This window comes from Ochotona curzoniae, unplaced genomic scaffold, assembly GCF_017591425.1.
Source record: "Ochotona curzoniae isolate NIBS_2020 unplaced genomic scaffold, NIBS_Ocur_1.0 scaffold_274, whole genome shotgun sequence".
Classification (NCBI taxonomy): Eukaryota; Metazoa; Chordata; class Mammalia; order Lagomorpha; family Ochotonidae; genus Ochotona; species Ochotona curzoniae.
In genome coordinates, this window is record NW_024467101.1 from 12,533,692 (window position 1) to 12,559,275 (window position 25,584).

Genomic DNA, 25,584 nt, shown 5'->3' on the forward strand with positions numbered 1-25,584 from the left:
GTGCCCAGCTCCCACCCCTGCCTCCAGCCTCCTGCTGATTGATGCACAGCTGGGAGGCAGCACGCAGTGTGCAAGGACTTGGGCCCCTGCCAAGCACACGAGAGACCTGAGGTCAGTTCCCAGCTCTTGGCATGGCTTGGCCCAGCCCTGCCCACTGCAGGCATTTGGGAAACAAGCCAGTAAAGGAGATCACTTGCTTGCTCTTTCTCAAAAAAAAAAAAAAAAAAATTAAGATTTAAAAAAAAAAATGTATTGGAAAAGCAGAGTGGCAGAGACAGGGAGAAACAGAGAAAGAGAAAATAAATCCTATATGCACTAACCAAATGGCCAAGTCAGGCCCAAGCCAGGAGCCTGGAACTTCATCCAGGTCTCCTAGGAGGGACAGGGACACAAACACTGCGGCCTTGCCTTCTCAGGCGCATTGGCAGGTGAGCCAGATTGCGAGTGGAGGGAGAGGCAAGATTCCATACCAGGTACTCCCACACCAGTACAAGGGCCCAAACACTTGGACCGTCTTCCACTGCAGTCCCAAATGACAGTTTAACCTTTGCCCCACAGTGCCCACCACTAAACTTTCCTGTGGATTGCACTTCTCTACAAAGCTGGCTAAGACCCTATGGATGAGTGGAGTGACCACCCAATGAGTAAGTGGCAACCTCAATGAGTAGGTGGAGGAAGAAATTGCTTATTGCTTCAAGGAGTGGACAGGAAGAAAGGGGAGGGTTTTATTTGTTTGTTACCTTTTGCATTTCCATAATAATGGACTGTTTTCTGTTTATGGGTTCCTCCCTCACTCCATTCCTCCACCCCGCTTGCTCCTCTTATGCTATTATCTTTATGAACTATAATTTGTGTTGGTAAACCTTTGTGAGAGATGAGCCCTCACAAAGGTTTGCCATCTTGCAAATAAGGCCACAGTCATGGTGGGGGGTTGTTTCCGGAACTCACACATTGATCTCTCTCCATTGAGGTCCTTGTTTGCCTTCTCCAAGCATGTGTCCAGAGGCCTAAAGCTGCGCCCAGGGCCTGAAGCAGGTGCTGGTATGTGTGGGGAGAGCAGTTCACTCCCCTAAGAAAGGCCTCTTCAAGTCCCCTTACAAAACCTTGTGTGATGCAGAATAGAGGAGGGGCAGCTTGGAGAGGGGCAGACTGAGACTGACCCTTCTCCCCGATCTTTGGTTGCTGCAAGGCCTAGGGGTCTGCCAAGACCCAGCCAGAGGGAGGTAGATGTCCTGAAGTGCTTGGGTTACTGCAAAGGTGGGCAGGGTGTCCCCGTGCTGCCCCCGACTCCTGCCAATCTGGGGGCAGGCAGGGTCGTTGCTGCCTTCTCTGCACTGTCTATTGGGGTACAGAGGAGCCAGCCCACACCCCTGCAACAGGGACCCTGACTTAGGACTGGGCGGAAACAGCAGGATGGGGACAAAGGTGTAGAGGAGAGAGCTGTTCCCCATCGCATCCTCACAAACACACCCCCACCCCCGCTACCTCATCCCCAACACAAAGCAGCCATAACAACCCGGCTTCCAACACCCCCGCAGCCTCTGGCTGTCCTTAAACACCAGAGACAGATGTCACCAACATCTGGAGACAGGGCAGGCACAACTGATGCCAGGAGCTGGGAATGGGGATTCCCGGGGGTGGGGTGTGTTCAGAGGCAGGGGCCCCCCACCTGTCTGTCACACAGTGGGACAGGGGCCACTTGCACTGGCCTGGCTGGGGCTCCCAGGCGTGGAGGTGCTCTAGAGGGAAGCAGAGGGGACTTCAAAGCTGCCCCTAATCCCTGTGACATTTTCAGGCCCAGGCGTGTGCTTTCTTATGCCGTGGATCAAAGCCCGGAGCTTTATAAATAACCCTCATAAAAGCCAAGGGCTTGTAAAGTTAAACAGTAAGTCACCGAGAGGGCAAGCCTTGGGAGTGGGGGAGAGGCTAGGAGCCCAGCCCTTGCCCACCAGGTGCCTCCCCACCCCCATGCCAGGGCCAGCTGAGAACTCCTCTCCCATTCCTTGCTGCCTCTCCACAGGCATGTTAGAGCTGGCCACTCATTCATTCAATCCATCATTCCTTTCTTCATTCATGCTTTCAGCCAGCCAATCTACAGACATTTCTGGATGCAGTGTGAGTGCCAAGGCCCAGGCGGGGAGCAAAGCTTTCGTACTCACTGCTCTGAAGATTCCCTGTTGGCCACCTACCAGCCCATCACCAGCCTCCCCGAGCCTCAGTTAAATTCATCTATACATTGGGCCCACATCTTGATTTGCTAATTTTTTCTATCTTGACAAGAGAAGCAGAGAGACACTCCCATTTTCTGGCTCAGTCTCCAGATGCCCTCAACAGCCAGACATGGCTCAAGACCAGCAGCCAGGAGCTCACGCCAGGTCTGTTACCCTGGGTGGCAAGGACCCAGTCACCTGAGCCTTCACTGTGTAGGCTCCCAGGGCATTAGCAGGAAGCTGGAGTCAGGAGCCAGCGCTGGGTACCAAAGGCAGGCACTCCCCTACATGACATGCGCATCCTAGCCTTCCCCCAGCCCCCCGGCCCAGACACACCTTGACCCTCTGCTGAATGCTGGCCCCACCATTGGGCCTGGGACATGCTAAAGGCTCAGGGCCTGGCTTTCTAGGGCTGTGAGTCCAATAAGAAACAGCAGGCTCAGCAGTGCCCAGAAGCCTGTTTGCTGGCTCCAACCCCTTATCCGCCCATTCACTGTCTCTGCCCTTCACTCCTTCCGTGACTCGGAGTCAGCAGCATGCCACACTGGACACCAGGACAGCCCTCAGGCCAGATAAACACAATGTCTTGGCTGCTGTTCAGGGAGATTGGTGGGGGGGGGGGGGGGGGGGGGGGTGCTGCTGACAGTCTGGGAGGGCTTCCTGGTGGTGGTGGCAATGCACCTGACATCAAGCTATGACAAATGGGCTTAGATATATAGGTGATCAGGAAAGACATGGCAGATGGTGGACACAATCTGGGTGAAGATGACAAAGGTACCCAGTGTTGTACCAGAAGGGCCCCTACCCCAAACACTTCTGAATTCTAGTCCAAGAATCCCCTGACTGGCGTGTGCCGCACCCTGTGGCCTCATCTCCAGCACATCCCTCCCCCTTCCCTGGGGAGGTGCTGCTCTGTTTGACACCTGTTGTGAGAGAGGCACAGAGAGGTTTAGCAACTCTCTCAAGGCCACACAGTATAGGCACTTTGGACTGGCTCAATGATTATAGGGATGAGGGAGCTTTACCTGGGGTCACACCTCCCCTCCCCACACCAAGCCTCCATGGTTTCCCGCCAGCTCCACTTCACTCCTCATCTGTGTGAGATACAGGGGGCTGGGTCAGCCCTGGAAGGCTCCACCCCCTCCACCTGTCATAGCCATATTTTCAGCTGACCTCATTAGGGAGTTGACCTGGAAGCAGTTGTCCCTGGTGGAGCTGGGAGTGGAGGGAGGGGTGGGAGTGGTCCCTGGTGGGATAGGTAGGGAAGGTAGCCTCACAGTTATCCCATAGGGGTCTGGCCTGATTGGCAGCAGGCACCAGGAAGCTAGGCCATCTTGGTGAGGATCCGTTTGCCACTCTGCAAACACATGTGGGAGCTCCAGAGCCTGCTGCAGAACCCAGTTCTTTCACACAGCTGCCCAAGCTCTGCTACCACCCGGTCCACCCCGAGCGCCACTCTCTAATGTTAACTGTCCATGCCCGCAGCCCCTCGTGCAGTCAGGGCCTCTGAGCCACTCCCCTGAGGCCCCACCTCTGAGGACCCTTCTCGGATCTCCACCCGGAAACCAGGACAGGAAGGGTCCCCCTCCCCCCGTCACTTCCAGAGCCTGTTTCCCCATCTGTGAAATGGAGTGGGGCTTGGGTTTGCCCAGTGTGTGTAAGCATTCACCACCAAATAGTACCAAGGCTGCTGTTTAGTACTGGGGTAAGATGCTGCTTGGGATACCTGACTCCATATTGAAGTGCTGGTTCGAGTCTCCGCTTCTCTGCTTCTAATTCAGCTTTTTACTGATACATGTGGGAGAGGCTGGCACAACTGACCAATCTTTCACCTGCAAGTGCCGACATCCCGTAAGGGCACTGGTTCATGTCCCAGCTACTCTACTTCCGGATCCAGCTCCCTGCCTGGGAAAGCAACGGAGGATGGTTCCAGTCCTTGGGCCCAGTGCCACACACTTGTGGTGGATGTCCCTGGAAGACTGCACTTCGGCAAGGTCCGTAGTCTGCACAATCCACATGTGTGCCCTGCCCAGCCTCCCCTGCTCACGACGCCACCTGCTCATTTCCGTGAGCGGCTGAGCGATAATAGAATCGGGGACCCAGGGGAGGGAGAACCATCCTGGAAAAGTTTAAATCAATTAACTCCCTTCCAGAAAACAGGCTGGGAAATGTAATGGAGAAATAATGAATTTTCTCCACGGGATGAAATGACATAGACCAGGGCCCAGTGAGGAACCAGGGAGGTAGGCACAAAAGCACTGTGTCTGGGAGCCTGTGTGGCTTTGGGCAAGTCTTCGTCCTTCTCTGAGCTTTATGTCCCCATCTGTCCAATGAGAGGGCTGGGGTCAGCCTCAGGTATGAATGAAGGACAAGCACACTTTCCCATCAATGTCTCTTTCTGTGCCTAAAGCAGGCATTGCTAATCAATAGCAGAGTCAATCCCAGACAGTGCTTCAGCAGCCATCAGAAGTGACAGCCCTTGTTACAACACTTGTGTGACAGAGAAGGAGAGCAAAGCTCAGAGAGGGGAAATGGTGGACCACGGGTCACACAGCCAGCAGGTGTTAAAGTCAGAAATCAAACCCACAGCCCTGTCTGTGAAATCCTTCCCTTCTCTGGTTGCTGAGAGTCTAGGGAGGGCTAAAGCATTGCCCACACGACTGTTTCAGAGCTGTACTCCCCCTTCCAGGTGTGGACACAGAACCCCAAGGGGTGATGGTCACATGACATCATGAGTGCCCTCCCCTCTCTCTGTGCTCTGTAATCTTCTCAGAGCACCAGCAGTGCCCATTGCTCCTGGACTCTCCAGTGCCCAGTCCGAGGGGTAGTACCCTGGAGGTACAGAATGAATGAATGGATGAATGAACAAATGTGGTATATCAGATGCGATCTCAGCCATGCCAGCCCTTGGGCCCCTGAACTGATGCCCCATGCCTGTCCTTTGATAACCCACCTGCCTTGTCTGGCTGACCCCTCACCTCTGCTCACGACCCCACGTGACCCTGGGAGCCTGTGGTTAGGATGTAAATCCATCACTGTCAAGTGTTCTGTCCCAACCATGCTCACTTCCATCCATCTTCCCCCTGCTGCCCCAGAGAAGGAGGGGCAGGGCAGGGATGCAATGGGGAGAGTCCTGTCCCAGAAACCCCCTAGCCCCTGAGATCTTCTCAGTGCCCCCCATCTGCAGGGTGCTTTAGTCCCACATCTTGGAGCACAGGGCCTCTGGCTGGTGGGTACAGGAGGCTTGGGGGCATCCATTCCTTGGTGCACATCCTTATTGCTTCCCTCTCTGTCAACCGCCTCAATGGAGGCTCCCTCAGAAAAACTGTGCTAGGCCTGGAATGGTAACCTGGCAGCTAAAGTCCTCACCTTGCACACACTGGGATCCCATACGGGTGCTGATTCTAATCCCAGCAGCCCCGCTTCCCATCCAGCTCCCTGCTTGTGGCCTGGGAAAGCAGTCAAGGACAGCCCAAAGCCTTGGGATGCTGCACCCGCGTGGGAGACCTGGAAGAGCTCCCAGCTCCTGGCTCCTGGGTTCAAATCAGCTCAGCTCCAGCCTTTGCAGCTGATTGGGGAGTAAATTGACAGAAGATCTTCTCTCTCTTCTTTGTATATCTGCCTTTCCAATAAAAAATAAAGGAAAGAAGGGAAGGAGGGAAGTGGGGAGGGAGGGAGGGAGGGAGGAAGGAAGGAAGGAAGATAGAAAAAGAAAGAAAGAAAAGAAAGGAAGGAAGAAGGAAAGAGGGCCCCTGCGTGGTGGCCTAGCAGCTAAAGTCTTCACCTTGTATGCGTTGGGATCCTACATTGGCGCCAGTTCTAATCCTAGTGGCCCTAGTGGCCCTGCTTGCCATCCAGCTCCCTGTTTGTGGCCTGGGAAAGCAGTCGAGGACGGCCCAAAGCCTTGGGACCCTGCACCCGCGTGGGAGACCAGGAAGCGGCTCCTGGCTTCAGGATTGGTTCAGTTCCAGCCGATGTGGGGAGTGAACCAGCAGAGGGAACATCTTTCTTTCTCTGTCTCTCCTTCTCTCTGTAAATATTTTGAAATAAAAATAAATAAATCTTTAAAAGAGAGAGACTGTGGCAGCCAGTCCTCCTGCCAAAGGAGTCTAACATTATACAAACACATATTAAGCTCTGACTGTATACCTGTGCCGAGACTTGGCACCTGCCCTCCAGAACCCACCAGTACATGGAGCAGATGTGTCCTTCCCATTAGCCTGCTCCTTCATGGACAGGATCCAAGGAGGATTCCCACTGGATCTGACATTGGAGCCTTGGAGGAAGGAGCAGGTGCCACGAGCCTTTAATAGGCACCCTCTGTGTACCTAGCACACTTATATGGTCAAGTCCATTGGTTGTTTTTCCCCCTTTGCTCTTGGAAGAGGAATTTGACCATTTCAGTGGAAGAGATGGGGCCATGGCTCACTGTGGTGGAGGGAACTTGTCCAAGGCCACAATGTCACTGCACTGTTCGTACTCTCTTTTGTTGTCATCTTGGCAACCCCTGGCAATGTGGGGTGAGGTGGGGACCTGACCACAGGCATCTGTGCTTTTCCTGGCTAAACCGAGAGGTCACCAGACCGTCCCAGGTCACAGGGATTTCAAAGGCGATAGTCAGTTCTCTCCCTGACCGACAGTGTGGGCATGTGTCAGAGGAAACCATTGTCTTGGGACCATCAAGGTTTACAAAGTGGCTGCAGATCAGTTTGCAGGACCCTTCACGGCTGAATCCCAGCCACCAGACAGGCCTGAGAGGTGATGGAGGGTAGGGGTGGTGTGAGGGGTGGAAGGGCCACCACCTTAGAGCTCTGTTTCCACCCAGCCCTGATGCCTCAAACTGGGCCCCACATCACCCTTAGCATGTGAATTCCACCTGGCAGCGGGTGGGGGGAGCAGAGCGCGGCCCCTACACAACCAGGGGCCCAATCAATGCTATCTCTCTGGGCCATGCCTGGTCAAACATCGATTTGCAGTGTGGCCGCTAACTCCTTGTTTATGTAACGCCTGAACTTTGCACAACTGAGTCGTTTCATATGCGGGAGAGGGCTTGTTGCCATGAAAACCGAGCAGCGCATGACAGCCGGGTTGCGGCGGGACCCCTGTTTTATTGGCCGGTACGGAATGTATTTTAACCTTGATAAGTCAATAACTTTCTATACAAAGAGGGGATTCGCCAGCAGGGCTTAGGCAGGCTTGGGAAGGCCAGTACAGGTCAGAAAGGAGAGGAGGTGGGGCCGGCTGACTTTAATCACCCTGGCAAGCTCCCTGCTACCCCAAGCCTGGGAGAGCCAAGCCCAGCAGGCTGAAGGCCAGAGATCAGCTTGTGGGGGTGGACAGGAGCAGGGCAGGGTGGAGAGAGACCACAATGTCCTCCTCCCAGGCCCTGTTTCCTGTTTGCTAGGGCCTCCAGCTAAACTGGAAATCCTATATTGCAAAAGACATCAGCTAACACCAAGGTTCAAATCCCAGCTCCCCCCCCACCCCCGGTTTAGGAACAAAGGATGGGTGACCTTGGACAAGGCTGCGGGCCTCAGTAGTCACATCTACAACAAGGGCCTGTGGCATGGTTGGCAGATTACATGTGTGAAGCCCCTGGGACAGGGCCCAGTCTGTGATAGGGTCTTTTCTCCAGATGGGTGCTGCTATTGACTTAATAATTTTTAAGAGTATTTTATTTATTTGAAGGGCACAGTGACAGAGAGAAGGGTATATGAGAAAGAAAGAGAAGGAGAGAGAAGTCTTCCATTCGCTGATTTGGTCCCCAGATGTTTGCAGCAGCCACGGCTGGGCCAGCCGGAAGCCAGAAGCCGGTAATTCTGTTTCCCATGCAGGTACCCAAGCACCTGGGCCATCTTCCACTGCCTTTTCAGGTGCATGAGCAGGGAGCTGAAGGGAAGTGGAGCAGCCAGGACTTGAACCAGCACCCCAATGTATGGGATGTTGGTATTGCAGGTGGCAGCTTAACCTACTGTGCCACACATGAGGTCCAGATGGATGTTGTCATGGCTGATGATATCTTTCACTCCAGTTAACCATCAGTTTCACTCGTAGTTTTAAATCCGTTTTCATGGAGCCTGTTAGGCATGGGGGAGTGTTACACCTGCTTTTCTTATGACAATCCTTGGGACAGACAGGGCCACAAGAGAGTTTTCAGATGAGGTAGCTAAGGCCCAGGGAGGATGTCCCGTGACTAGGTTGGATGATGAGACCATCTGGAGTGCTGCCAGAAAGAAACACTCAAGTCCCTAACCTCAGCCCATTGATCTTTCAAACCTAGAATAGCACCATGTGCCAACCCCCCCCCCCCCCCGTTCAAGGCAGACATCACTAATCAATGGCTGTACTGTGTCCTTCCCTCCCCCTGGGTGAGGTTTCAGAATCCTCCTCAACATGGAGCTGGTGTTTGAGATGAGACTGATTTGAAACCGCTGAGCCCAAAGGGGCCTTCCCCCTCCAGGTCTTGTGACCTCCAAATGTGCATCTTGATTCCCTCAGGGGTCTCCCAGCTGAAGGGCCCCACATCATCCCTCAGTTCCCAACTCTGCCCACCCATCCCTAGGACTCCCCCCCCCCCAGACCTTCTCAAACTCCATCAGCAAACAGTAACAAATGTGCTGGTTGCTGGGCAAGGCGCCAGGGACCCTCGGTGAGGCAACGCCAGAGGTCCTCGTGTCCCTTTTGACCTAGACACAGAGATAGAAAGAAGCCCGCCAGCAAGGGTGGGGTTGGGTGGGGGGTAAGTGGTCTATAGAATCAGGCAGGGGTCTGGGCCTTTCCCATCCTACATCCTAGCTTGCTGCTGTTCCCCGGCCTCCTTGCCCTGTGCCCCTGTGCCTACCCCAGAGAGCAGGTGGCTCCAGGGACGGGGTGTGGGAGGAGGGAGGAAGATGGGGGGCTGAGAGAGGAACCAGGTTACTGGTGCTCCTGCTTCTCCCCCACCCCGCCCGCCTGTGCTCCAGGAGGAGCATAAAGAGCTCTTTCTTTCCTGCTTATTAATAGCTCTGATTAAATGATCTCTGAGCAACCTACGGGGTGTGCACCAATGGGGGCTCGGCGCCCTCCCAGCTCTGGCCTAGTTCACAGCAAGAAGGGCAGGTGAGGTCACTGGCTGCGAGGTGGGGGAGAGGGCAGGCCTGCAGCTCCCCTCTTCACCGCTCCCCACCTTCACCCCACCAGGGAAAAAGGCCCCAGTCTCTGCCCTCTGGCCAGCACTGCCATACTTGGAGACTCACCCCTGCCCCCAGGACACCTGCAGCCACCCTCCCTGCATGGGTGGGCGAGCCCCCTGCCAGAGGCAATCTTCCCCCACCTCTCTCTTGGCTGCTGTGCCCCCCTGCACCTGGCAGGTGGATCTAGCCTTCTCACCAAGAGAGATAGATACTTGTTCTGGGCTACCCCCCTCCTCCATGATGACACCTGCTACCTGTCCCTGGGAGTCCCACGCACCCCCAGTCCCTGTTTGGCCTCCTGCCGAGTTTCCAGGGCACTTATTGAGGAAATGTTGAATGAAGGGGGGAGATTAGCAGAGTTCCAGGAGGGGCAGGGGGCAGTGCTCACTGCCTCAGTGAGCGGGAGGCAGACCATGAATGCGGCAGAGGTGGGGACTAAAATTCAAGGTCCCTGGACCCCTGAGCGATGCCTAGATAGCAATCCAGCCCATTTCACAGGTGGGGAAACTGAGGCAGGGAGGATCTGAGGAGTAACCCAGTTAGCCTGACTCCATTCCCTTCTCTTCTTCATGTGTCCCACTTCCACCCCGCAGCTAGAAACCAAAACAAGCCAAAACCTAGGCTACATTGATTACTTGATTCAGGGATTCACCCAACAAACTTTAGGAGCTGACCTTGCACCAAGCCAATGCTTAAGAATCTGTGGGTCCAAATGCAGCGGCAGCCCTTGGAGAGCCCTCAGGCTGGTGGGGAAGCTGATCAATCCACCCACCAAGAGGGAGGAGTGCCACAGCACAGAGGGGGTGCAGTCAGGGAAGGCTTCCCAGAGGAGGAAGCCCTGTAGCCAAAAGCTAAAGAAGGAACTGTGGCTCTGGAAAGGAGGAAATGAAGGGGACAGCTAGAGCTAAGGGCAGGGCACTTGGGAAGGTGGTGGTGCAGGTATTTTCACAGGGTTGATGTGGAGGCAGACACACAAAACAAGGAGAAAGCAGGGGCCCTCTGCACCCCTCACCCCCTCGGGGCCTCTTGGACCCCTGGCCTGAGCCAGTGTTCAGGGCACCAGCAGGCTCCGTGGCTCTGTGAACCATGGCAAATCCATCTTGACACTGTCTCCGGTGAAATAATGCTGAGTTATTGGATACAACCAATAGCAAAGGCCTGACAGGCTGACCTGAGGGGGGATGGGGTGTGCAGGGGTCGAGAGCTCTGGGTGTGGGGGTGGGTAGGGTGTATGGAGCCCAAGGCCAAATATCTTGAGCATCTTAGGGAGAAACCTCCAGCGGTGCAGGAGCGGTGCAGGAGGCCGCTGGAAGGCTGTGTCTCCCTTACCTGGATGAAAACGTTTTGAAACCCATGCAGGATTGTTCCCAGGACACATGTTTCCATCAACTTAGTGAAGATGCCTTGTTCCCCACAGCTTTGGGAATATTTTGCATGGAGACAAGCATCTCTTAATTCTGTTTCTGTTCACTCTTTAAAGTAGCCCTGCAGAGCTGCCGTTTGCATTTTTCTTTGAAAGGCAAAAGAGATAGAATCTTTCTTTCCTCTGCTGATTCATTCTCCTCAAACGCCTTGCAACAGCCAGGGCTGAGCCAGGCCACAAGCTAGGAGCCAAGAACTCAATCCAGTTCTATGCCACTGCCAGGGACCCCCGTCCTTGAGCCATCACCTGCTGCCTCCCTGCCATGAGCAGGGAGCTGAATGGGAAGCTGAGGAGCTGGGATTGGAACCAGGGGGCTCTGGTACGGGGTGCAGGCATCCCAAGTGAGCACACTAGCATTGTGCCAGTTCCCTGCCCCCACTGCTGCACCCACCACGGCTGTCCCATCATTAGCATAACCAGCACTCAATAGACCCAGGGAACTTTCCAGGGAACTTGTCAGTGCTCTGGCAGGTAGTCAGCCTGGCTTCCCCTTGGCATCACATGGGTGGTGGACTGACATCCAGAGAGAAGCAACGTGCCTTCTGGGTCACACACAGTTGATCAGGGCTGGGACTGGGGTGCAGTCAGTCAAGGTTAGGGCCTCTGGACTCTGTCTGCCCTAAGAGGCGGGCAGTAGAGGGTGCCATGATGGCAAGAAGAGGTGGGACTATATGCATATGTATACTTCATCTCTGAACATGTACCTGACAGGTGCACTGGCTGCTTGTCCAAGGACAAAAGCCCCAACTTTGGGAAGGCTGCTGCGGGGCCCGTTGCAGCCGTCTCCCCTGCCTGTGTTTTTGCTATCCCTGGCTTGAGCTTCTGTCCACATCCTGTTGGTGCCCCCACAGCCACCCTGATGACATCACTATGTCAACTTCCAGCTGCTGACCTAGGATGGGAAATAGTGTTAGCTAAAACCAGCTTCCAGGTATAAAGCCCCGCCCTCGCACCCACCCTCAACTCAGGGAGGGGCAGCAGGAGCAGAGCAGGGCATGAGGCCCTGGGAGGCCTGAAACCGGGCCAGCTCCTGCCCTAGATAAGATGATGGTGGCCTACTTGGGCTGGCCCTGGAGGGACCCTGCGGGCACCTGAAAGTAGGTTAGGGCCTGATTACAGTTAGCCCACCCAAGGGCACCCCAGTCCAGAGGCCCTGCCTGCAGCCGGCATCTAGCAGGCACTTTAGTCTGCAAGCCTTTTCCAGGCCAGAATCCACTTGGCTCTCACCATAAGCCTGTAAGACAGGAACTGAGATGGATGTCCTCCCTCTAAGTTCACAGGCTGGAAACTGAGGCACACAGCTGCAAGGGAACCTGGCCAAGGACAACAGCCAGCCAGAACAGGCCTGGGTGGGGTGCAGGTAGAACCACACAGATCAGGGGATCGCGATACCACCTTGCGATCCTGTGGATATCCTTGGTGTACCCCAGATAGCTGGCTCCCTGGCCTGTGGTGTGATGCTCACACAGCAAACAGGGACCTGCCCCTCCTAACTTTCCTGTCAGTCAATGGAGACTGCTGGTGGGCTACCCAGGGGCCATCATCTGGATCAAAGAACTTGTGATGCCACTTAGAAAATCCAAGGCAAAGGGCAGTGTAGTTGGAGAGGGTCCAATCCGGGTGCCAGTTAGATAGCATATGATGCCTCAGTTTCCCCATCTGTTAAGGGGATGGGACAACTCTTTATGCCATGTGTTCATGAAGCTCTCAGCTAGCCAGAAACTCCCCACAGTGCCGGCTGTAGAGTCAACAGTCCGCAGAAATTTAACCTGGATGCCAGAAACCCATCACGACCAAAGACAAGGTCTCTTCTGTGTGTTGGAAGCGGAACATGTCATTGCTAGATCAGTCTTCCCTTCTGTGAAATGGGGTGATGTTGTGAGATTGGGGAAAACACTGACCTTCATTAAGTGTTAGATCTTGCAGGCTGTTCTCAACATGAAGTGAAACAGTGTGGATAAGGCATTGAGCCCAGTGTTTTGTCCCCATCATGGGCTCCATAAATTACACTAGTTTTTCCCCCACACCGGGCGGGGGCAAGGGGAGAGGCGATAAGGGACTACAACTACCAGCACGCCCAGCGCTCCCAGTTAGGGTTCCGCCGCCCGGCGCCGGCGCCCGGCATGCTGGGAGTTGCAGTCCTGGAACCATAGGTCTTCCTCATCGCGGCTTGGACGGGGAGGAGGCTGGAGAGCCGCCCTGCCGGCCTTTGAATTTTGCCGCGAAAAGAGCGCGTGGTTGCCCCCGGCCCCGCCCCCCGCAGGACGCGGCGCCGCGTCACCCTGGTAACCGCCTCTCGGCCGTCGCTGATTGGACCGGGCGGCGGAGGGCGGGTCAGGGGCGAGACGCCGCGGCGGCCCCGAGCGCTCGCGCCTGTCAGTCGGGCCGGAGCGGAGCAGCGGGCAGGACGGCCGGGCCGGAGGCTCCGCGGACAGCCTGCGTGCGCCGGGCCTGGTGGAGGTGGAGAGCGTGGGCCCCGCCGCCTGCCGGGGCGCGGCGGTGTGCGGCACTCGGGCCCGGGAGCCGACGCGCGCCAGGGAGGCGCAAGGCTGCGGCCCCGGGGGCCATGGGCGCGTGAGAGCCAGGTGCGCGGCGACCCTGCTGCAGCTCGCGAGCCCTCCAGCGCGACGCACCGGCCACCGCGTCCGCCCCGGTGCTACTCGGACTGACTGACTTCTTTCCTCGACGCCGAGGCCCCCGAGGCTGCTTCCGAGCCTCCACCGCCGCAGCTGCCGCTCGTTCGCCGGCTTCCCCTCCCCCCACACCCGTGGCTCGGAGCCGGAGCAGGAGGAGGAGGGGCTGGTGCATTCTCGCCGCTGCTCTTTGCAACCTGCGGGGGCCCGTGCATGCCCGGCGAGGAGCCGGGGGGGCCCCTGCAGGTGTGTGTGTTTGTGCAATTCCCTCTCTACCTCCCTCCACCTCACCTCCCCCGCCCCGCCCCCGAGGAGACGACCCTCCCACCCCTCGTGCGAGCCCGGGGGGCTGCCAGCTGCCGGCGGGCGGGCCAACGAGAGGAAGCAACAAAGACAGGCTGCAGCTGGGGCTTGGCGCGAGGGGCCGCGGCCGCCGGGCTCCCGGCGCGGGCCGAGCCGCAGAGCCGAGAGCCAGGCCCGGAGGGAAGCCGCAGCGCCGCCCGCCGGACGCAGCCAGCACAGGCCCCGCGGCCAGGATGAGCCGCCCGAGCGCCCGCACGGCCCGGGCTGCGGGCGGGCACGCTCCCCGCTGAGCCGAGACACTGCGGACGGCGCCCTTGCCCTTGCGGAGAGACGCCCCGGCACCCCGCCACCGCACCCCGGGGGGCTCTCGTCGGCAGACCAGCGCCGCCCGACCCTGCATGGCTGCCACCCGCCCAGCGGAGCGTCGTAGCCGCTGAGACCCGCTGCCCCCGCACAGTCCGGCTGACCCGGTGAGTTGCGCGCGACGGGGGCTCCCCTCCACCCCACCAAGGCGTCCGGGCAGCGGGCCTGGTAGCCGTGTCGCCGGACCCCGAGCTTGTCCGCGCCCTTTGCTGATCTCTCTTCACATGCAACTTGTCTGGACCGGCCAGCCGGCTGGCGCGAGCGTGGTTTGGGGGCGGTGGTTGGGATTCCGCGGTGGGGAGCAGGAGCCCAGGGCGGGGCGGATGCGAGAGAAGAAAGGTGACCTCCTCCCTCCATACATACTCCTCTGGTGGTGCTAACCGAGGCAGCGGCTCCGCCGTCCCCAAGGTTCCCCGCCCCCCGGGAACTCCCGCAGCTCGGGAGCCCAGGAAAGGTCGAAGGGGCGGAACTGGGGTCCGCAGGGGACGTCTGCTCGAATTGGGGTGTGGGCACCTGGCCAAGGTTGTGAATCGTGGCGGTCTGGGACTGGGTCGTAACGTAGTCTCGCTGCCGGCCCGGCGATCCCCACTAGTAACTCGCCGGGACCTCGCGCCAGTGCTTTAGTGGTAGAGGGGATGGTGGTGGTGGTCTTGGCGGCCTGCAGCTGCGTGACGTCACTGCCCGACCTCTGACGTCACCGGGGTTGCCGTGGCGACACGTCTTGCCTTGACCCGAGGCCGGAGGGGGCGGGGTCGTGGTAAGCGGACTGAGCTCGGTGCTTTGTAGTCCGGATGGAGTGGAGACCGACTCCTCCCCCCATTTCGCAGTTCTCTGACCTAAATCTCCAGAGCCCCACGAGGTGGGGGAGGGCTGCCGTGCCAGCTGTCCCTGTTAATGCTGCCCCCACCCCCAGGACAGGTGCTCAGAGCTTTGCTCTTATAGTCTGGTGGTGTCCAGAGGCCCTGTCTCAACAGCAACTTCTTGCTGTTAAGGAGGGGGGGCAAAAGAAGACCCCTCTAATCTCCACTTTGTCCCCAGCCAGCAGACCCAAAACCCCTGGGGGCCTCCAGTCTTCTTGTGCGTGCCACTTGCCTCAGGAAAAGGCAGGTGCACTACCTCCAGCTGGGGAGGGGGTAGTGAAGCTGCTGCCTGTTTGCTGTCCCCTTGGCAATTCAGGGGAACCCCCGTGTTGCTCAGAGCTGAGCTTGGGTTCAGGGACCTCTGCTGGGCCTCCAGGTCCTCACTGCCCCATAGGTTCCTTTTGAGGTCAGGATTGCTGTAACAGCACCTTGAGGTGACCGGAGGTGGTTGGTGGGAATGGCCAGGGCTTTTAAGTGTGTGTGTGTGTGTGTGTGTAGTGTGAGTGCTCAGCTTGCGTGGGCGTTGGGTGCCAACCCTGCCCCTTCCACCCCCCTCACACACCTCTCAGTGCACCTGCCTTGGTCCCTTGCAGAGTGGCCTCTTAGCCAGCCCCTGGCGGCAGCTTTGTGGTCTCTCAGTTCTGTTCCCAGTAGCAACTGTCAGTGTCGGATGTGGGTGAAGCTGCTGGCCAATGCTTGACACAAGCTAGGAAAACTGTATCGTTGCCGTTAACAGTCTGAGGTGGGGTGACACCGGAACAATGTGGGGTGGCGGGACAGGACCCTTATGAGACCCAGCTGTCCCCACTCCCCACACTCCAGCCTGTTCTGGTTCTCCCACAGGGTGAGGAGACAGTAGTCGATAAGTAGCCATGAAGCTGCCTTGGGGTGCCTGGCAGGGAGAGGGGGCTCCTCAGCCAAAGTGGTGACCCCCTCCCTTGGCTTCCAGGGATGGCAGATGGGGGCAGCGCTGGGGGAGGCGGCGGCAGGGCTGCTGGCGCTGCTTCTCAAAGCTTCCCAGTTTAGCAACAAACTCTGAGCGGGCGCGCCAGAGAGCCCCAAACACAGGCAGTTGGAGGCCCTCCTAATGTTTACTCTCCTGCAGCCAAGGCGGAGGGCGGGGAGTGCCGGCAGAATCGGGCGATCCCTTCTGCTCCCTCCCCTGAGCTTGGCAGTCAGCGCCAGACGACTGCTAACACACACACACACACACGCACACACATTCCCTCATGAGCAGGAGGCGGTGCCAACTTAGTGCCAGCTCAGCCGGCATCTCCCTGGGTACCAGGCAGTGTTTTTAGGATAAAACACCTTCAACGCACTGGGGCCCATTTTGTGGATGAGCAAACTGAGGCTGCAGCAGAGCATGGGATGGGCTAGAGAAGCCCTGGCTTCTACAGGGGGAGAGAGGAGAGGAGGCATCCCTAACCGTTAGACAGGGACCCCTGTCGGAGTTGGGGAGCTGTTGACTATGCAGCAAGCTGGCCCTTCCCTAAGTGCCTCTTCTGCATGGAAACCCTGGTCTTGAATCCTGGTTCCCCAGTAGCCATTCTAGCTCCCTCCCTCCCCTCGCCAACCCTCTGTTTCTTTCCTGCCTGCTGGGAGGGAAGGGGTGATGAGCCCCAGGTTCCTTGTGTCTAGTGGGACAGGCAGTGGCACATGTGACAGGTGCAGCTTGTGTCAAGTCCTAGCTAGGACTGTGCCGCACCGTAACCTTGGCTGTCCGTTGTGCTCAGGGCTGTCTCCCCTCAATTTGGCTCCCTAGTCCCACATAATCCTTTTCAGAGTCTAAGCTTGTCCAGCCTTTGTACCTTCTCTTCAGCTTCATGCTTGCTTTAGGGCTGGGATGGCCCTGGCAGCTGAACTCCCTTGGGGAGAAACTCCAAGCTCCCCTGTGGTGGTGGTGGATGGCTCAGGACCAGGCCCTGCAGGGAGCTGGATCCCAGCTTCCTGGCTGTGTGGTCTTGGGTGAGTAGCATTCTTCTCAGTTTGATGGAGGAGTCAGTGGTGACAGCCGCTGCCCCAGGGTGAGGATTTGTGGGGGATGGGGAGCACCATGCACAGGCTGGGCAAGCCCCCTGTTCTGGGGGCTTCGGGGAGCCCCATTTTCCGGAGTGGAGCCTCCTCCCCATCCTTGGGTGTCAAAGATCAAAGACCTCAGCTGCAAGGCAAGGGTGCCCTCTACTGGAGGAGCAAAGGTTGAGGGGGTCCTGGGGAGGAAGTGGTCCCACCCCAGCCCTTGTCTGCCCCTCCTCCTGCCTCTCCTGCCTCCCCCCCCCCCATCCTTCTGGAATAGGGGCGGAAGCGCAGGAGCGGAGCAGCTCATATTCATGAACCGTAATTCAATCAGGCGGCCATTCCTCGGAGAACGAGGAGGCGCGCACAAAAGGGCCGCTTTATTACCTCCCGCGGGCCGGGGACCGCGGCGCTCCCCCAGCCGAGGCCGGAGCCGCTTTTATTGTGTTAACCCATTTGCGTGTCAAGAGCTATTGTGCACCAGCATTGCCTGTGCGCACGCGGGGCGGCGGGAGGGCGGGAGGAGGCTGCTGCGGCGCCCGGTCACCTCCGCGGGCGCCACCCGCCGCCCTGATTGGTTGCTAAGTGATTTGCATCCAAGGTAATCACTTTTATCTCAGAAGGATGTCGACTATAATTATAAGCTACTGACATCTTTTGAAATCTGCCTAATGACTATTTTAGTCTGCACCAGGCTAAGGATGGGGGGGGTGCAGAGGGATGGATTCCTTATCCTTGAAGGTCGAATTCCTTAGTAGGGCCATGTCTCAGTGCCTATTGTGTGCATTACCCAAAAGGTGGGGTGCACCAGCATGGGGAGCTTGGTTTCTGTGGGTACCACTTGAGAGCTGGTTAAAGGGAGCCTCCCCCTACCCCAGCTCCACTGCCAGGAAGGAGCCACGTGCCCAACCCCACAGGACCAGAAAGTGGCTGGCAGGTGGATCACTGGGCCCCTGTAGCCCCAGGTGTAGACCCACATTATCACATCTGGGGAGAGGGCCCCAATCTGGAATGTTCCGGAGTCTGGGTCAGAACCCCAACCTGTCCCCCTCTCACCCACCCCATTTTACTGAAGGGTGGGGTGCAGGGAGAGGTGCAGCACCACTCAAGGTCAGAGGTGGGCAGGTGGCAGGCCCAGCCCCCTGCCCCCAGACCTCTCTTCTGCCCCCTTTTGGTCTGGTTCAGGAAGCACCCCACCGCTTGGGGAGAACCCTGGCTGGTGACTGGAGGCTGGCCGAGGACGGAGCTCTGGAATGAGTGGGGGAGAGCAGATGAGCGCGTGACCCCTTCAGCTGAGCAGGGCAGAGGAGAAGGCCGGGGTTTGGAGAAATGCTGTTGGCGGAACCCATGGGTTAGCCTGGTGTGGCATGATCAGAGGTGTTGTGGGCGTGAGGAATTGGAGAATCAAAGGTCATTGCTAGAAAGGGCAGGGGGAGCTCATAAAATGGAGGGAAAAGGGAGAAGCTAGGAGGGTGACTGGGAGGCCTTGAATGCTGGGCTGAAACCATCACAAGGTTCCAGCAGCAGGTGATCCTGCAGAGGCTGCCAGGACCCTTGGAAACCTGAGCCTTGGCATCTATGTGTGTGCTCTGCTGGCCAGTTGCTTTACTATTCTGGGCTGTGGTTTGCTTGTGGGCACATAGGGGTGAGGTGGGGGTGAACTGGGGGGTGCAGAGTGCTTCCCCTGAGCGCTGGGACCAGCAGGGAGGTAGAGGGGCTTGGCTGAGGCCCTCAGAGCTGAGTTGGCCAAGCTCGGGCCCCGGATCACTACATCAAGCTGGCAGCCTAGTTGTAGCAGCCGTCTGGGGCCTTGGGGGCCCCTGCCATTATGCCCGGGGCACCTAGAACAAAGGCACTGGGGGTCAAGGGGCAAGACCCAGGGGCTGGCTATAAACAGGTTTCCAGGAGACAGGGACTTAATGGTTCTGAGTCTTGGGGGCAGGGGTGTGTGGTGGAAAAGAAGAAGGCAGGAAGGGCCCAGCCAATAGCTGTCTGCTGCCAGGGCAAGGCCAACTGCATCAGGTGCCAGGCGTCCAAGCATGGCACTGGGTTGGCAGAAGTGGCCTGAGTCATGGGGCTCGGCCCTGCCCCTCGTCCTCTGTAGCAGCCTCCTCCTTCCCCTGTTCATTGGTCCACCTTGGAGGGCAGCTGTATGGCCTGGCGGTCGCCGCACCAGTGGGCAGTAAACAGGAACTGCTATTTTTACTCTTTGTGCATCCGTTCATTGAGAGAGATTCACTGCTCCTCTCTAGGCTCCCTGCCAGGTGCTGCAGCCACAGAGATGAGCGGGGCCAGCAGCCTTGAAAGGTGGTGCATTCTGAGGGAGGGGCCGGTCTTGACTGGTAGGCAGCCCCACTGCAGGGGGTGAGGCAGGGGCCACAGGGACCCTGTAGTGGGTCAGCAGTCTGCCTTATGAGTGACACCGCCATGAGCAAGTTGTTGTCCTCCACCCCACCCCATCACACCCCAGACTCGGCCACATCCTTTGCAAAGTGTCAAGGATGGTTTGCCCTACACAGCTGTGCCCTTGGCAGACATTGCCAATCAATTGCTGCTCTTTTCCCCTGCTGAGCCCCTTCTCTGACCTTGGGTTCTTTCCTGGACCTTGGACAGACAGCACTAATCCATCAGCAGGCCAGTCCGGTGAGCTGAAACCAGGGTGCCTCCTGGGCCTGGGGGAGCTGGGCCATCTTTCTTCTTGTCCACAGGCACCCAAATAAGGCATTCTGGGGACACATCTGAGGACATAAGTGGGAGCGCTTAAGGTGTAAACATCAGTTACTAACTTCTCCCAGTGCCCGGGAGACTTGTGGCCATCCATGTGCATGTGGAGCCTGGGAGCATTTACTGCGCTCTCCTGGCCCCCTCTTATTCATCACAGTGTGCCACTCAAACCTCTAGGAAGAATCCTGGAGCTGTGTGTGAATGCTGAGGAAACCAAGGTGTGCAGTGGTAATGCACCTGCTGAGAGGGAGTTGGCATTCAAGCCCGGGTAGGACTCCACAGTCCAGCCTGGGGCAGGCTTCCTGGAGGAAGGTGTTGTTTCTTTGGAGGCCTTGAAGGCGAGTGGGCTTGGGCCAGGCCACACTGGGCCCTTGTATGTGGAGGAAGCAGCCAGAGAGGCAGCTCAGGGACAGTCCCAGTGGCAGGAGATGGCTGGGATGTGGAGAGGGAGCACTGTGGAAGGAGCCCAGGCTGGCATTGCTGTTTGTACGTGGCCTTCCCTGGTGTGGGGACTATGAGGTCCCATCTAGTTGTCATCCTTCAGCATCTCTGCCAACTCAGGGTGCTGCTCGGGGCTGCTGGGAGCTGTGGTCTGGAATGGCGCCTGGCACCGGCAGGCAGGCAGCCAAGAGGTGTTTGTAGAGTGGAGAAATGCAAGAATGCCCCTGACCTGTCCAGGCCCCAGCACGAGGCCCAGGCCAAGTTTTTTTTCTCTCTCTCTCTTTCTCTGGGAGATGTTAACATCAGGCCTGGCCGTGCTGGTCACAGCATGTGCATGGGGCCAGGCAGGTGCCTGGGATGGAAGCTTCCCTCCAGCCTTCCTCCACCCCGCTGCCTGTCCCCTGCTCCAGCCCCTTTCCACCCTTCCCACTGTGCTGCCGTCTGTCAGCCTCTCCTTGGCCACGCCTGGTTAGGGGACCAGTGCTTGGAGTGGGCGGGGCGGGGAGAACAGTGGTGGTGGTTGGGGGCGGCGGTAGTGGGGGGGGTGGGATGAAAGATGGAGGTTCGTGACCATTTTTTAACTCAATAAAGGGAGAGACAAGCTGCGGGCTGCAGGCCGGGGATATAATTAGTTCGCAGCAGTGGTGCTTTCTTGATTTAGCTTCTGAGAGAACAAGACAAGGATGTTCGACCCAATTAGCAGGAACATCTAGTCGGAGCCTCAATAGGTGAGATAACAAGCTATTTTTATGACTTTTCTTTCCCAGCTTGGAGGGGGAGGGGTGGGAGCAGGGAAGGGGTATGGGACCTTCTTTCTTTTTCATCAGGGAGCAATTATTAGTGATCCCAGGATTTCCCAAAGCCCAATGGTGCGTTTGTTAACCCAAACAAGCCAGCGCTCTTCCCCTGCCCCCTCCCTGCCAAGCAGCAGCTGAGGGTGGGAAGGAGTGGGGCACTGGCTCCCCGTCCGGGCAGCTTCTGGAGGAGTGCCCTGAGTTCACTACTGTGACATGGGGCCCTTGGGCTCCTGAGATGGCACTGGGGTTTTCTGGGCATCCCCTGTGGCTTGCAAGGGGACAGAAGCAGATCAGGCTAGCTCCTCTCTGTCCTGGCCTCTGGCAACCCTTCCTGGCACCACCCTCGGTTTCTTCTGCCAACTTGGCCAAAGGAAGTGCTGGCTCCTGCTTGGCCATGAACTTCAACTTTGCATTCCACCTGCTAGGCGCTCCCCGTTTCCCCACCCAAGATGACTTGCACAGTGCAACCCCCTCCTGCCCATCCCAGACCCTGACCCAGTCTTTGGTGGGTGGCTGGGTGGCAATGAGACCCACCCTTGCTACTCTCTGCCCTAGGACACCCAGGGCAAGCCAGGTCCCCACTGTGCCGGCCAGCCCTGCCAAGCCCAAAGCCCGGCAGCCTGGCTACACTTTGACTCCTGGCAAAGGCCAGGGAATGCCCAGAGAGGGAGTTGGCAGGGCTGTGGGACACCCCAGCAGCCGGGCCTGGAGCCCAGAGCAGGTTCCTGGGCCTGGGCCCGTCTCACTGAGCCTGGTTGCACCCCAGTCTCTGCGTCCCATTTCCCTGCCTGCATGCTGCCCCACACTCCGGGTTCAGACAACTGACAAACCCAGCCATGCAAAGTGGGAGTTTAATTGCAAACAGTTTTGATGGATCATGGGCCCATCTGTGCTACCATATGCAAAAGGGAAAAAAATTCCCCCCATCTTTCTCCCCGCCCAGCTCCCAAACACACTCCAAGAGGAAAACCTGCCAAGGCGTTCACGGCTAGAGCCTGGCAGAGAGAACTGGGAAACATCCTGGGGACTTCCTTGCACTGTAAGCCTGGTGGGGTCAGAGGGCCACGTGGGGGTGAGGGCAGGAGAGCCTCAAGGTGTCGCCCCCTCCCCCTGGAAGGGACCAGTTCTTGGTCATGACGGCTTCACATGGTTCCATATTGCCATGGCCCGTATGCTGTGGCTCTGTTCCTAGTGCCACCTGCCCAGGCCTTGGCATGTTTGGGAACGTATGCGTTATTGGTCCTGGAGGACATTCCTAGTTCAGGAGGATACTCCTCTTCCCCTGGGGGTGCTGTCTGCCCTGGTGCCCAAGCCTGGCCTTGCAGAATGAAGGGCCTTTGTGGGGCTCAGCCCTGGGCAGGTCCCCCAGATGAGGTGCCTCTGGGTAGGCTGGTTTTGGCGTGTGTATTTGAGAGTTCTCACCTCCACCAATGCCTGCTGTGGTCTTGTTCTCACACCAGCTGCTTCCAGCTGCATGACTACACAACCTTTGTGCTTCTCTCTGTGCCTTGCTTTTATCATCATCTGTTCAATGAACACATGTCACCCAGGGGGTATAGGTCATGTGGGACCTCTCTGTCAGTCTGGTCTTTGCACACTCAGGTCCCTCCCAGGCTCCTGAGCAGAACACTGACCAAATGCCCAATATGCACAGGTATGTGTGGAGGAGGCGTTAAGGGAAGGGGGGCCTGAGCTGGCCAGGAGTCCTGCATCTTTGATCCTGTTCTCACTAAGGTCCAGATGCTCCCTTGTGACTGGATCAGGCGAGGGAAACCAATCAAGGTCCCACCACTGTAAAGTGGCTGGAGCTGGGACCAGAATCCTGGTCTGTGCAACAGTGAGTTTACACCCCTTGCATCACAGGTGCCGAATGTCAAGCCTGGAGCTGGGAAGGGACTTGGCCAAGAGCCTGCAGCCAGCAGCGTCTCCTACCCACGACGTGCACTTGTCTGTCACCCTCCAGCCCCAGAGCTAGGTCCCTGCTTCCTGTCCTTGTCCCCAGCAGCTTTGTAAACCGGCAGCTTGGTCAGCGCCAGCCAGTGCCCTTGGCACAGCCCTCTTGCAAGGCAGCACGGGAGAGTGGGTAGCACCCACCGCCTGTGGAACCCTGGAAAGGTGCTGGGCAGCCCGCTCCCCTCCTGGTGGTGTTTGTTGGCTCCCATTGTGATTAGAACTATTACTTCGAGGCGTCCACTCACACCTGACGTGAAGCATGAGGTGTGCTTGGTAAACACTTGGAATGAATGCCAGTTAGGGCCAGAATCTTGTTTCGTTGCATGTGTTGGCTATTGTGGCACCATGGTACACGTTCTTTGATTGCTGTAAGCGTCGAAGGGGGGTTCTGCTGTGCACCAGGCTGTGTAGATGGTGCAGCCAGGGACCCCATGACTCGACATCTGTTCTTTGTTCAGAGGAGGGTCAGGCTGCATCTGAGAAATGAGGAAGAACCTCTGGTGGGAAAGAAGGGTTCAGAATCCTCCCTCTACCCATGTCCACGTCCTCAAATGCTTCATTCAGTTGTCTGCACTAAGTGTGAACTAAATGGGCCTCAGTTTGCCCATCAGTGAGTTGGGGAGATTTTTGTGCTGGGGCTTAGCAGGATCCTTTGTGTTTCTTTCTGCTCAGATGGCAGGTACTAGACCCTCTGAAGGGAGCTGCACAGGTGGGGGAGCGGGAGGCCTGGAGGGGACCGAACTGGGATTTGGACTTGGGGATGTTGAACTCTGGAGCCATTCTGGAGTGGTGGAGGTCCGAGGCCCAGCACACAGCAGCTGTTTTATCAACAGTGGCGGCTCTCATCACACAGCCTGCAGCTGTGTGGGGGCTGGGGGCAGGCTTGACACTGAGGATTAGCACCAACAGACAGCGGATTTTGCTGGATTTAAAGTGCTGTTCCAAAAAGGAGGTAGAAAGTGTCACCACCACTGCCCCTAGCCCAGGACTGGGATTCCAGGGTAGGACAGACGAGGGAAATGCTGGCAAGCCCCGGATGGGTTCCCTGCCTGCCATGCCTCCCCCAGCCGACTTCCCACCAGGCCCCATCTTGGCTCTCTGAATTCCCCTGGCAGCTCGGGAAGATGGCCGTGTGACACTGTTGTCATGGTGCCCATTGTACGGATGAGGAGCAAGGTTGTACTGCTGGGAAGTGGGGGGAGCTGCCACAACAGGGTCGTCTGAGGCCAGGCTAGCCTGCCCCCGGGACACACAGGGCTTTGTGTAGACTTCGGCCAGGCCAGTCAGCCAGTAGAGAGCGGAGAGGGCTGTGTGGGCCCTGCCAGGACACACAGAATGGGAACAGAGACCCTTTTGTATGGTTCTCAGTGGGGGGAGGAGGTGCAACCAGCTGCCACCCCGTGGCACTGTACCTCCTGGAGGGTTGCTGGCCATTCCACGCCCCCTCCTTACCCCATCCCGGGTGTTAAGCCAGGAGCTGTGTTCATCTTCCTGCACCCCCACCCCACATTGTTACATGTGTTCAGCCATTGAGCTAGCTCGCTGAAGCTCTACTGTGTGCCAGCCCAGCCATTGCTCTGACTGCAGGTGGGAGATGTAGCTCCATGGTGTGGGTGGGAGGATGGGGTAGACCGCCAAGCCTTTTCTCTCTGTGGGGCCAGTTGCCCATCATGCCTCCTCATCTTGACCTCCAGAACCCAGACTTGACTCAGGTTCTGTGGGCTGACTCCCTGGTGGCTGTGGGAGTTCCTGGGCCAGCCCAGGGCATCTACCACCCCAGCCCTGTGTCTTTGCCTAGCTAGCAGCCTGGTGAGAGTACCCCACCCCCAGAGCTCACTGTCTTTGAGCCTCCTGAAAGGGAAGTGGGACAGGACCTGTCCCCAAGGACCTTGGCGCCTGCAAAGAGGGGCTGGGCAGGCCATGCCCAGGCAGTGGGAGGGTGCTGGGCTGAGTCCCCAGTGGGAACCGGGATGATCTCCCAGGTTCCACTGCAGCCCCATCTTCAGCTCAGCAGCCTGAGGAGCAAATGGCAAGAGCTGTTTGTTAGGGGCTCTAGGGAGTCAAGGGGCAGGGGAACCTGGTGCTTGGGGTGGCCCAACCCTTAGCCTCCTGACTCCCACGAGCCTAGGCCCTCTGTCCACTGTGGGTGTCCGCTGCGGGCCCAGCTGTTTGAGAGCCCCAGGGGTCCACTCCCACCTTTCTCTCATCTCTCCCTGTTCTTGGTGTCCCTTGGGTGCTCATGAAAGTTGGAGCCAAAGATGCCTAAGACTTTTCATGTCTCTCTTTTTTTTTTTAAAGATTTATTTATTTTTATTGGAAAGGCAGATATACAGAGAGGAGGAAAGACAGAGAGGAAGGTAGTCCGTCCAATCGTTTACTCCCCAATCAGTCACAGCAGCTGGAGCTGAGCCAATCTGAAGCCAGGAGACTGGAGCCTCCTCTGGGTCTCCACACGGGTACAGGGTCCCAAGGCTTTGGGCCGTCCTTGACTGCTTTCCCAGGCCACAGGCAGGGAGCTGGATGGGAAGTGATACCGCCAGGGTTAGAACCGGCACATATATGGGGTCCTGGCACATTCAAGGCGAAGATTTTAGTTGCTATGCTATTGCACTGGGCCCTTTTTTTTCTACTTTACTCTAGCACCCACTCAGAGTGGCACTGTGAGCAGGACCACATCTTTTTGGTGTTA

The 25,584-nt window shown here is 57.6% G+C and overlaps 1 protein-coding gene across 1 annotated transcript in view; it reads left to right on the forward strand.

The window, feature by feature from the left end:
- The first annotated feature begins 14,014 nt into the window (after positions 1–14,014).
- The window catches only part of FAM222A (family with sequence similarity 222 member A), a 45,282-nt gene continuing 33,712 nt past the window's right edge, over positions 14,015–25,584 (forward strand). The window contains exon 1 of the mRNA XM_041003768.1: positions 14,015–14,211. The gene's annotated coding sequence lies outside the window, so the exon portion shown is untranslated. The remainder of the gene's footprint in view (positions 14,212–25,584) is intronic.